The following is a 13,460-nucleotide window of genomic DNA, read 5'->3' as shown; positions in this document are numbered from 1 at the left end:
TAGATTTTGGCTTGGTAATTCCACACTCTCTTTTTAGCTTTTTGATACTTTAAAGATCATGATTTTTATATTTTGCCAAGATATTTTAGTTTCCTCCAGCAAGAGAGTTGGTCCAAATCACCCAGTCTGCCACCACTGGGAGGAAGTCCCTAACTCTTCTTGTACTTTCATCTTCTAGATCTTTCCATTTTATCTCCTCTTCTTTTCCCCTCATTCATGGCTTATCTCTTCTACACCAAGCTTCCCTTTATCCTTCACTTCTTTCTTCATGTTTGCTTAAATTTCTTTCAGCTTCTCTGATGGTCTTTCCTTTCCCCCTTTCTTTGTATTTTAATAAAAAATATAGCATATTTCATGATCAGGAGAAACAGAAATGAGCATGGTGGAAGCTAATTACATTAGCACCTCCCTCAAAACAAAACAACAAACCCCAATGTTCATTGCAGCACTATTTACAATAGCCAGGACATGGAAACGACCTAAATTCCATCGACTGCTGAATGGATAAAGAAGATGTGGTACATATATTCAATGCAATATTACTCAGCCATAAAAAGGAATGAAATTGGGTCATTTGTAGAGATGTGGATGGACCTAGAGTGTGTCATAGACAGTGAAGTAAGCCAGAAAGAGAAAAACAAATGTATGTTAATGCATATATGTGGAATCTAGAAAAATGGTACAGATGAACCTATTTGCAGGGCAGGAATAGAGATGTAGACGTAGAGGACGGACATGTGGACACGGGGTGGGGGGGAAGGGGAGGGTGGGACGAATTGGGAGATTAGGATTGACATATATATACTATCATGCGTAAAATAGATAGCTAGTGGGAACATGCTATAAAGCACAAGAAGCTCAACTTGGTGCTCTGTGATGACCTAGATGGGTTGGATGGGGGGTGGGAGGGAGGTCCAAGAGGGAGGGGATATAGGTATACATACAGCTGATTCACCTCATTGTATAGCAGGAACTAACACAACATTGTAAAGCAATTATACTCCGATAAAACAAAAACAAAACACAACAAAAAGACAACACAACAACAATCCCACCAGGATTTAGCCGTAAAGCACATTTACTTATGTTCATGATTCAGATGAAAACTGCTAGAAGAAAATGGGGAGGAAGTGTGGCTGTGTTGAGAGAGCTCAGCTTCAGACTAGGATAGACTTGGACTTCTGTCTCTCTCCACAGTTTGTAGCTGTGGAAACATGGGCAGATCTAAGGTCTGAGATTAATTAATATAAGTTGACCTCTTTCCCTCCTATTGGTTGGCTAGTAGATCTATATTTATTCCATCTAGGCTGCATAACTGCCCTAATGCTCTTTATATTCCACAGTGAACAGAAAAGTTCAATTTTTTTAAAAAAGAAGGATCACTGCCTATACTTTTATCTAAAGTTCCAACAGGTAAATATTATTGGCTGTAAGATGTTTCAGGTCCTTTATTTTGAAGTTCGAAATGTCCAGTTCACTGGATTGGCTGATGGCATCACATTACCTAATTAAGTAAATGTCTGTCCTTTGGTATTTCTTTGGTTGGCAGTAGGAAAAAGAGTTGTGGGTGTTTTTGGTTTTTTTGTGTGGTACGCGGGCCTCTCACTGTTGTGGCCTCTCCCGTTGCGGAGCACAGCCTCCGGACGCGCAGGCTCAGCGGCCATGGCTCACGGGCGCAGCCGCTCCGCGGCATGTGGGATCTTCCCGGACCAGGGCACGAACCCGTGTCCCCTGCATCGGCAGGCGGACTCTCAACCACTGCGCCACCAGGGAAGCCCTGCATTAACTTTCGATAAGTGTAATCATATTAGAATTCCCAAAGGGTCTTAGTACATAATGAAACCTGGTTGTGAATCTTTCTGTAAAGTGAAAAATGTTCTTTTCTTATTTTTAAAATATCAAATTCTATTAAAACAAATGTTGTATGGACTTGAAATGTTATCTATTAAAAATATACTTGAAATATAAACATTTTATTCATTTACCGAGGAGCAGATTTTTCTAAAATAGACCAGGATAAAAAGTAGCATATTGTTACCTGCTTGAATTCTGGCATATCCATTTTTTCTAAGGAATATATTTTCAGTTTAAATTTTAGCAGATCAGGTATTTAGGTTTTCTTCTCCGTCTCTCGCTCTTTCTCTTTTTCCTTAATTTAGCAGTTAGCTTTCAAAGCTGAGAACTCCCACATTTTGCCTCTTCCACTTGTACAGCTTGTACATGTAGTACCATGTACAGATAGCTATACAAGAAACAGAGGACATCATAGTCTTATATAATACCTTATGTTTTTTCTAATAATTTAATTACTTCTTTCTTCCATTTCCCTAAGATCCCTGGGGAAATTGTATCATCTTGTGTAAGTAAACTACAAGGACTTAACGTATAGTTTTGTTATTTTAGGAAGCTTCCTTCCAAATTCTGACTTGGCATCCAGTGTCCTCTTTGGGTGGTGTGTGCCAGTCTAGCACACTAGCACCTTTTGTTCAGAGCTAAATTGACAGAGATATGCTTAAATAAATTACCATTCCCACTTCAATGGATACCTCAGCAGGAATATGAGATTATAAACTAGTGGAAATATGAAAGGGGGAATCGGTGTGGGTGAAAGGATGGGGTAGAAGGAATATTTTAAATCTTATTAAGACAGGAGTATTGACACTTCAGACTGAATGGAACCTTGTCTTTGAAGCTGCCCTGGGAAAGTTGAAGCTCTCTGGCAAAGAAAATACAAGCTCTAGAATCCAACTGTGGTGAAATTAACAGATAAATGTTTGATCTACCCTGGTGTTTACAAAGAACAGATATTCATGGCTAATGGCAACTCTCTTTCAGGAGGTCATTTCTGAACTCTTCTGCCTCCTGGAAAGTGATATTTATCTTAGAGAAGTTTCATCTCTACAGTACCCCACCTGTGTTGTCAATCTGTCAAATTAGGAGTTTCTATTACAGAGATTCATCAAGAGAAAAAGACAAGGATGATAACACAGCCAGAATAATGTTCATTTACTTATTTTCTCCAGATCCCCAAAGTGCTACATAAATAGGACAAATTAGAGAAAGAATGCTGATGATTCCTATATTAACTGTGCTTGGTTGTAGATGACAGTTTTCTTTGGAGCCCCTTCAAAGGCAGAGTATGCAGATTTATCACATCTGGTTGCATTATTTACATCAAATAGTATCATATAATTTTATAGGCATAGTAAGCTCATTTTTGGTATGGCCTAATGCAGCCCGTTTCTTTTCTTTTCTTTTCTTTTTTTTTTTTTTCGGTACGGTGGCCGGTCCCTTCTCTGTTGTGGCCTCTCCCGTTGCAGAGCACAGGCTCCAGACGCGCAGGCTCAGCGGCCATGGCTTACGGGCCCAGCCGCTCCGCGGCATGTGGGATCTTCCCGGACCGGGGCACGAACCCGCGCCCCCTGCATCGGCAGGCGGACTCTCAATCACTGCGCCACCAGGGAAGCCCCAGCCCGTTTCTTTGAAGGCAGCATGAAATGCCAGGGAAGACATTTCAACTCAATGAGGATCAGGACACACAGGAAGAATACAGTTCCTGCCTTGTGTTTAGTGAGGCTAACCTCTGAAGTCCTCACTCTCCCAGAAGTAAGTGCTCCTCTTGGATCTGACTCATAGCAGGGGGTGTTTGGGTCTGGGGGATGATGTCTTTAATTCTCTCAGTGACTGGAGAGCACAACTGAGATTTAGCAGGTAAGGACCAGTGATGCGGAATGTCCTGCAAAACAGGAGGCAGCCCCACAAATGAGGCATTGTTCTGCCTGAAGTGCAAATTACATTCCTCTTGAGGAAAAGACAGCAAGAACCACAAAAACACTCTGTCTACATGTTGTCTCAGTTACCAATTCTGTGTTATAAGCTACCGCAAAACTTAGTAAATTAAAACAACAATGCTGTATTTTTCTCATGAGTCTGTGGGTTGATTGGGCTCAGCTGGGCTGTACTTCTGCTCCAGGTGGTGCAGCTTGAGGCTATTTGTGCAGCTGCATTCATCTGGGAGCTCACCTGGGCTTGGAACATTCAACATGGCCTCCCACTCTCCAGAGTCTTTCTCTTAAGTGACTTCTCCTTATTCTGTAGTCTAGCCCGAGCTTCTTTATGGCCTGGTGGCTGGCTTCCAAGAGATTTTCCAGAAGTGCAAATACGGATGCTACAAGGTCTCTCGTAGGTTAAGCTTGGAAGCCACACATCACTCTGTCTCATTCTACTGGACAGAGCAATTCCCAGGACCAGCCCAGGTTCGAAGGGATAGTAAATAGAAGAAAGGAGCAGCAGTCTCATTGCAACAGCCACGCGGATGGGAGGGTTTGCTGTAGCGTCTTAAGAAATGATCCTTACACATATGATCACATTTAATTCTCTGTGAGGTAGGAATTATTATCAATCCCATTTTACAGAAGGTAGAGCTGAGGCTTTCAGAGGTTAAGTGACATGCTCAAGACCATACCACTGGTAAGAAGTGGGGCTCAAAGCCAGGTTGCCTCACCCAAGCTCCTTTTGTCTTCTTATTTTATTTTCTATTTTCTTAATTCAGAAGTTATTTCAGGGTTAGGCAAAATGAATGAAGCTTGTGAATTTGGTGAGTGCTTCCCTATCAGTGGCTGTTGAGTATCTTCTGGACTTTCATCCTAAAATGTCATGCAAATTGCCCACGGCCCCTATGCTGTGGTGTCCCCTCTAAGTCCCACTTCCTTGGACTGTAGTTGAAACTTTGAACACTCTCCTCTGTTCAAATGATGACATTATTTCCCCTGTCCTGCTTTCAGCTAATACTGAATCAGAAAACAGCTAATAATCTGACTTGAGTGTCACCCAAGTATAGTGATTGCCTCATATTTCCTCCCTACCCAGGATCTGTTTTCCCTCCCGGTAACAGAATCCCAATTTTCCTTGGGGAATCCATTTCTTCCTTCCTTTTATTTCATGTGGTTCACATGGCACTGAATGCAATCCCTACTCTAGGAGTTGGCAGGTGCTGAGGGCTGGCTAATCAGAGGTTTGAATTTCTTTTGTTATAATCATTGGTTCACAGGTGAGCACACGACTTGAGCTAGGTCAATGATAAGCCACTAAAATCAAATTCAGTTCAGGACTTTTGGAAGGAGATATAGAGAAGAAGCATTTTCTTTTCTACTGGGGTTGCTGGGAGGATGAGAGGTAAGCCTAGAGCTGCTGGGAGCCATCTTGTCCCTGCAAGGCATACAGGAGAATAAAGTCAACCAGGAGAGAGAGGGGAGGTGGTGATGAGGGTGAGACAGTCCAACAGCATCATTTGAGGATTCTGGAAAGGGCCAAAGCCAGATTTACCCCTGGATTTTTCAGGATGTTAGCCAATAAATCCCCCTTTTTTTGCTTCAACTAGTTGCAAAAGAGTTTCCTATCAACTGCTATGGAAAGAGTCCTGATTGATAGATCATTTCTGGTGACCAAAAGGACTCTTAGAAAAACACTCCACAATGAATATGCCTATGAAAAAGAAATAACAATTCAGGAATTCCATTGTGATTCAAGTGATGGAGATTCTAAGGTAGTATAATGATAAAACTCCAGGTAAATACAGGCAAGTGTGAAGTGAGATCAGAAATTCTATTCATAAGAAGCAAAATAGGAATAAATGCTATATATTGTATTCCATAGCCAGCTAAGATTATGAATTGTACATTTTGTTTCTAAACGCAAGATTTCTAGTCCATTGCCTTGTACATAGTCATTTCTAAAGCAGTAACAACAACAATACTAAACCCCAACTCATGGAACAGAGAGCCTTTCCCGAAGAGATGGCAGATAGGTTTTTCTGTCATTTGCCAACTCTGATCTTTGCTAGTGCCTCCCTGAGGCACAGGCTGGAGAAGACTTCTGAAGCCTGGTACAGGTGTGGCAAAGGGTGAAGGAGTATAGTGTCTGCTATGGGGGAGGAAGTATACAAGGAAGCAGCATCTAGTTTCTAGTATATGGTGATGACAAAAGGAAAGAGAGGAGAGCTGCATTTTAATTAAAAACATTTAGGTGATTTTCTTTGTCTAGTTATCTAAGCCTTAGGTCCCAAGGTAGGTTTGGGGGTTACTGTTCACTTGGGTCGTTTAGTAGTGCATATCAAGAGGTTAAATCTACCCAACAGGAAAATATTTTCTGCCATTTTATTTGGTTGGTTTGGGTTAGAGACCGAGTCTCAGGTAACCCTTGGAGGCCTGATATCCTCTTGCCAATTCCTTATCCTCTCCCCTGTGATCGTTAGAGAAGGCAAAGTCACACACCAGCTTGAACTTGTGGGATGTACTGGTGGTATTTGTCAGAACGTCACTGGGATGGTCAGAATAATGCCCTCTTCCTCCCCCGACTCCAGGTCATTCATGTCCTAATCCCTGGGATCTCTGAATATGTTATGTTACATAGAAAAGGGGAATTAAGGTTACAAATGGAATTCTAATTGCTAATCAAGACCTTTACATAGAGACACTATCCTGGATCATCTGGCTGGGACCAATGTGATCACAAAGGTCCTTAAGAATGGAGGAGAGGCAGACTAGGAGGTTGGAGTGATGTGATATGAGACACTTGGCCTGCCTTTGCAGCTCTGAAGTTGGAGGAAGGAGGCCATGAGCCCAGAAGCTGACAAAGGCAAGGAAATGGGTTCTCCCTAGAGTCTACAGAAAGGAAGGCAGTCCTGCTGAAACCTTGATTTTCACCCCATAAGACCCGGGTCAGACTTCTAATCTACAGAATGGTGAGATAATAAATTTGTATTGTTTTAAGCCACTAAGTTTGTGGTAATTTGTTACGGCAAATAGGAAACCAATACAGATTTCCTTGCAATGAGAGAAAACTCTGTTACATGCAGTTAGAGTCATAGAATCAGAGTTGAATGAGATCTTGGAAGTCTTTAGCCTGCCCTTAATGCCTCATCCACAAATCTCCTCTACCATATACTTGATAAATGGTCTTCCAGGCTGTGTGAACCTATCAACAATGGGAATTGCCAATGTCCAGAGGTGGTTTCTACCATTTTTGGATGGTTTGAACTGTCAAAGTTCTTCCACACTGCAAAAGCAGAAATGAGATTTCCTGTAGCATTGCTTCTTTGGTTTTGGCTTTGTTTTCTAGAGTTGCACAGTAACTTTTCAAGTATCTTGTTCGTAAAAGATAGTCCTTTAAGTATTCAGTGATTTAACCATGATTCCTTAAAGGGTTCCCTTTTCCTGACTGAATATCCTATGCTCCTCTTGTGGATTCCACAGCACACATTCCCCAGTGACTAGAACTACAGCCAGCACTACAGATGTGGTTTGATCAATAGAGAGTCTGCAGAGGCTTAATTATCTTCTTTGTTCTGGATATCACACCTCCATGTGGCATTTGCTCTAGCAGGGGCATCTCTACCACATGCCCGCCCCATGCTGGGTGATGAGCTCTTTCTCCTGCCATAATGTACGCTCTCCTTTCCCTTCTCCAAAGCTCTGAGTGCTCTGCTTTACACCTCATAGATCCCTGATACATTTATTCTTGAAACATGCCATGGTTTCCATATCCTTCATCTTCCTGGGCTCATTCCTTGTATGACCTGTGCTTGGGTGTGAAGTGGAAGAGGAACTGAAACTGATTCCATAACGTAGAGGAAAGAGCAGGGACTGTGTCGTCAGAAACTTGGGTTCAAATCCTGACTTTCTGTTTTCCTGACTCTGAGCTGTGGACAAGTTTCTTAGCCTCTCATGAGCCTCAGTCTTCTCATCTGGAAAAAGGTGAAGGATAATTCTTACCTGAGGGCTGTGACAAGGTTAAACGAGAGTGCCGTGAAATGTGCTAAATACAGTCCTTGGCATAATTTACTGGCTCTTCTCTCCAGCTTCTCCCACTACCTCCCACTTTGTTCCTCCTTTACCTTATACAATGAGAGAATAGTAAATTCTGAGCCACATGGGCTCAGCCAGGAGAGTTCAGGATGATCATTACTGTGGGCTGGACCAATAGCAGACTTATGGATGTCAAGGCCTGGACTCAACCTTGTAGGTTGGGTGGGAGTGGGCTGAATACAGGGATGAGTAGGAAGGTTTGTTCTCTGACTTTGAAAGTGCTGTTCATTTCTAAGCCTTCTGGAGATGAAGACAAAGCTGCTAGCGTTCTATGTAGGAAGGAACATTTTGTTTCTAACTCATTCGTTTTGAAATCTAGCTTAAAGGAGTTGGGACATGATTTGACTGCTGTGATGAGACAAACATGAAACAACGAAAAGACAAATAAACAGGCTAAGGTTGGAATTGCCCAGGTTCTGAGCAGGGACTCCACTGAGTATTTGCAAGCTAGAAGAGTTCATTTTGTTTCCTTAGGGCAACTTTTTTTTTTTTTTTAAACTTAGCAGTCCTGGTTTGGGTAATGAAGACCAGACCACTGATGCTACCGTGTCACCACGATGATGGAAAATCAGATTCAGGATGGCCAGGAAAAAGGGAAAAGTTTTACGCTATTGAGAGGAGCTAGACTCTCTAGGCCTATCAATGTTTAGTTTCTAAGTTTTCCCAGAATTCGTCCTTTTTATATGGCTTGGCAAGCAATTATTTTATTTTTTCTTATGAAATCGTAATCTGGGACATCATTTTGGAAGGCTTGCCAGTAGCTATTCTTTGGTCTGCTCTGCCTCCGCTAGTTTTATTTTTAACCCTCTCGATTATTTCTAAACCCCTTAATCATAAAAGCTCATTTTCTTTTATTAGGAGGGATTTATTCACAAGGCTAACTCAGACGTACATGGCATCTTTTAATATACATTGCTGAGTGCTGACATGGTCCTGCAAGCATTCAGAAACGCTTCTGATACAAGATACACAAACTATATGGAAAAATAAAGAAGCTCATACCTAAGCTCATAACTTGAATCAGTTCAGTTTTATATGTGCTGAAGAAATTATTTTGACAATAATAATAAACTCAGCAGCAATGGGACTGACAACAATGACCTCTTACTAGGTGCCAGGTGACAGGTTAGGTGTTAAAGATGAAACAAGAAACATCTCTGATCTAGGAGGGATCCCTGACCTCAGAAAATTACGTTACCATATGGAAGTTCCCTCCAACACCACTAGTAAATAGAAAATAAATGAAGTAATTGCAAACTGTATAAATATTATGATGAGAGCAAAAATGAAGAAGAGATCGAAATTAATGAATTTCAATTGAAATTGAAATTAATGAATTTGAAATTAATTTAATGAATTCATTAAATTAATGAATTTAATAATAAACTCATGTGTTGAGTTTATAAACTTTAATAATAAACTCATGTGTTGAAACCTAATCGCCAATGTAATGGTAATGGTATTTGGAATGGGGCCTTTGGCAGGTGGTTAGGCCATGAGGGCAGAGCTCTCACAAATGGCGTTAGTGCCCTTATAAAAGAGACCCTGGTGAGCTCACTCACCCCTCCCAACATGTGAGGGCACAGCCAGAAGACAGCCATCTAAGAACCAGGAAGTGGGTTTTCATTAGATGCCAAAGCTGGCACCTTGATCTTGGACTTCCCAGCCTCCAGAACTGCGAGAAAAAAATTTCTGTTGTTTGTAAGGCACCCAGTCTATGGCACTTTGTTATAGCAGGCCAAACAGACTAAAATAGGCTGTGATGGGGCCACCCACTTGTAACAAGGTGGACAAGGAAAGCTTCGCTGAAGATTAACATTTAAGCTAAAACCTACAGAGAAGAAGGAGTTTATCTTTCAAAGTGTGAGTAGAAGAATACTCAGGACAGAGAAAATAGCATGTCCAAAGGTCCTGAGGCAGGAGACAACTTGGCATATTCCACAAACTGAGAGAAGGCCTAGGGGCCTGGAGCACATTGAGTGAGGAAGGAAAAAAATTAGGTTGGAGAGATTTCATCAGATCAATGATATTTGAACTGATCCCACCCCAATAACAAATGCTGCTTCACTTTCCTCCCATCCATCTGACACTTCCCAAGTTTTCCCCAACCCTTGCCAAGCCAGGGGAGTAAAAGAATCAGCCCATTGCGAATACTGTCAGTTTGCCTGGCTTCTGTCTCTGCTACCCAGCCTTGAGGCTGTGGAACATTCATAAACTCAATTTCATCTCAAAACCTTAGACAAACCTTGACTTCCGGTAGCAGCATTTTAAGGAGTAATTGCCCAGGACTCTGGCACTCAGTCTCATATGTCTATCGATGGTCTAGCTCTGGTTTTGTGCCTTTTCTGATAAATAGCTTCTGCCTCTTCTTGAAGATCTCGTCCCAAACAATTCTTGTCAGTGAATTCATTCATTCAAGTCATTTATTCGGTGTTTATTGAGGGGCCTACTTTAGGCAAGGCACTGCCTTCGGCCCTGGGGATATAAAGATAAATCAGATGCCTCGCTCCTCTGGGTCCTGGCAGGGTAGCAGAGAGGCAGGCGATGTGGTGAGTGCAGGGGCAGGGAGCACAGTCTGTGGGGTTCAGAGAGGGCTTCCTGGAAGAGGGGCAAAGATAAGCAAATTTAGCCAAGCACAGGGACAGGGTGAGAGGAGCAGAGTAGACAGTGGGGTAGAGCCTTCCCGGCAGAAGAGATGGCAGGAACCGAGAAGACCAGAAACAGCGAGGTGTGATGAACTCTCAGTGGCAAGCAGACCCCTGCCACGTGTCTGTGATGCCAGGGTTGGGACTTATGTTGCCCGCCACCAAGGTCCCAGTTGTGCACCTGAACTCAGATCTACTGACCTGTGCAGACTTGGTGCCCTTCAGAACCTGCTCTGGGATCCCCCTTTGTCATCTTCTGCCCATTTCTTGGGGCACAGTGGCCTGTCATCTGCTGTGTTCTGATACTGCAGTGATCTCCCTCCCTGCACTCATGCGGAAACTTCCTGACTCCTGGGGTGTTCTAGCCTCTTCTTGCTATTATTAGGTCACCTGGGAGTTGAGTCAGAGGGGCTGTGACTCTGATTGCACCCCAGAAGACATTTTTCTTGGCTTCTTTGGGTGGGAAGAGGGTTCTTGGCTTTCTGTTTACAGAGGGTTTCCACTGGCCTCCTCTGGTCTCTGCTCTGGGGCAGGGTTGTCATCCTTTTAGAGTGACAAGGACTAGAGGAAAGAAAGGTAAGGAGAACGTAGGCAGTTTGGCAGTGACAGAGACCATCTCTGCCTTTAGAACAAGAAAGGGTTATTGTGAGTAGCTCAGGAAGGAAACCAAAAGACCAGGATTAAACTAACAGTGCCGCTTACCCCTGGGTGTGCTCCACTCAAAACAAACAAACAAAATAACCACTGGGGCATGCCCAGCAGAGGATGGAAAACTTGGGGACAACTCTGTAGCAATTGACTGGCACATTTTTCTTCCCAGAAAGGCCCAGGCAAGAGATCCTGGAGAGAAAGTTCTGGAATAATCACTCTGAAGGCAACACAGCAGCGAGAAGGGAGTAGGACCTCTTGAGCAAAGTAGACTTTCAGGCAGATTTGAGTGACAACAGATGCTTTTGCCTTCCTCATCCATTCATTTGTTCCTTCATTAGTCTATTTAACAAGATACATTCATTAACTTTTGTGCTGGGCACTGTACTAGGTTTGGGGAATAATCTGTTAGAGTAAGAATAAGTTTCTTTTTTAAAAAAAATTTTACTTATTTTTTATTGAAGTATAGTTGCTGTACAATATTATATGTTACAGGTGTACAAATAGTGATCCACAATTTTTATTTATTTTTTTTGCGGTATGCGGGCCTCTCACTGTTGCGGCCTCTCCCGTTGCGGAGCACAGGCTCCGGACGTGCAGACTCAGCGGCCATGGCTCACGGGCCCAGCCGCTCCGCGGCATGTGGGATCTTCCCGGACCGGGGCACGAACCCGCGTCCCCTGCATCGGCAGGCGGACTCTCAACCACTGCGCCACCAGGGAAGCCCGTGATCCACAATTTTTAAAGGTTATCTTCCATTTATAGTTGTAAAATATTGGCTATATTCCCCATGTTGTACAATATATCCCTGTAGCTTATTTTATACCTAATAGTTTGTACCTCTTATTCCCCTTTCCCTATATTGCCCCTCCCCCTTCCCTCTCCCCAGGGGTAACTACTAGTTTGTTCTCTATATCTGTGAGTCTGTAAGAGCAAGTTTCTTGACCTCGTAGCGCTGATAGATTGAATGGTGTGTGTGTGCGCGCGCGCATGTGTGCACGTGATTAGAGAAACGCATATTTAAAAATATATATATATGTGTATAAAATGTGATAAATAGCACAAACGAGCCATACAGTGTTCCTTGGGTGCGCATAGCTTGGGCAACCGATCTCCCTTAGGGGTCCAGGAAAGCTTCCTGGAACACATCATTTTTAAGCTGAGTCCAGATAGCAAGGTAGAGTGGGGAAGAACGGGCAGGGAGAGTGTTCTAAACATCAGCAGCAGTGTGTGCAAAGGCCTGCACGTGAAGCCATGTGATTCTTCAAGGTCATCCAGGCATTATGATTTCTAATAAGGGAAGTGATGCTCAGGTGTTGTTTACCACCCCTGAGGATTGGATGAACAAGCTGTTAGAGAGCCTCAGGTTGGGGTAGAAAGCACTCTGGTGCCCCCATTGAAGCCCCTCAGACCCCACTGATCTTAGCCTCAGCTGTGGAAGCTGGTTCCACGGAGCGCACATCACTGGACGGTGTGTGTGTGTTTGTGTGTGTGTGTGCGCGCGTGCACCTAGAATCCCGCCTGGAGCTCTCACCCTGGGTTTCTCCTCATCCCACCCAGATCCTCTCCAACTGCAGCAGGATCTTGCTAGAGTAAGTGCCCCTGGGCTAAACTTCAGCCAATGGGGACTGGAGTGATGGATAAATTGCTCTGCCATCTTTCAGGTGAGCCCTTCTGGGAGGCGTTCTGTACTCTTTTCAGGGATCCTGGTGCAATTGAGCCCCAGTCGCTCACAGCAGAGACCTTGGAAATGAACCTTTGCATTGGCTTCCCCTTCTTTTCTGACTCTCCCAATCCCTCTCTCTCGCTCCCTGAGATCACATGCCAAATAAGCCACCTGTGCACCAGTCCCCCGCTCAGGGGTGCCCAAATTTAGTGAGTTTGCCACCTAAAGTCAAGAGAAACTTGCCTTAACTTTTAATTGGGTCCTTCTTTATCAAGTGCTGCATCTTAATTGTGTTCCTCAAGCACCTGTGTTGCCACCTTCTCTAAGGAATGCTCTGCCCATCCCCCCCATTTTTGCAAGGCTCAGCCCACTTCAAGTAAAGCCCAGGATTAAGCTCAGGATTTCTGATTTCAAATGCAATACCTTCTGGACTGCTCTATTTGGGGACATCATACTTCTTCTCAGGGGAGTGACCATTCTGTATACCTGCTCCCTGAGTTGTATTCTACCTCTTTCGTCAGAATTCATCCCCTCAAAGGAATAATCCAGTCAAATGTGAAGCGTTTGAAAATGCTACCTGGCCCTCGCTCATGATGTTTTGGAATTACTGATGCACGAAAAACCACACCACTATGT

The 13,460-nt window shown here is 43.4% G+C and overlaps 1 long non-coding RNA gene across 4 annotated transcripts in view; it reads left to right on the top strand.

Annotated features, from left to right (window-relative positions):
• The first annotated feature begins 3,384 nt into the window (after nt 1-3,384).
• The window catches only part of LOC113609905 (uncharacterized), a 192,534-nt gene continuing 182,458 nt past the window's right edge, over nt 3,385-13,460 (top strand). For all 4 annotated transcript variants that reach the window (XR_003428862.1, XR_003428864.1, XR_003428863.1 and 1 more), the window contains exon 1: nt 3,385-3,606. This is a non-coding gene — a long non-coding RNA (uncharacterized LOC113609905). The remainder of the gene's footprint in view (nt 3,607-13,460) is intronic.

The sequence above is a fragment of the Aethalodelphis obliquidens genome, unplaced genomic scaffold (genome assembly GCF_003676395.1).
Source record: "Aethalodelphis obliquidens isolate GAN/ISIS:26980383/991018 unplaced genomic scaffold, ASM367639v1 scaffold59, whole genome shotgun sequence".
NCBI lineage: Eukaryota > Metazoa > Chordata > Mammalia > Artiodactyla > Delphinidae > Aethalodelphis > Aethalodelphis obliquidens.
The sequence above is the reverse complement of the archived record's forward strand: the minus strand, read 5'-3'. Positions and strand labels throughout refer to the sequence as shown.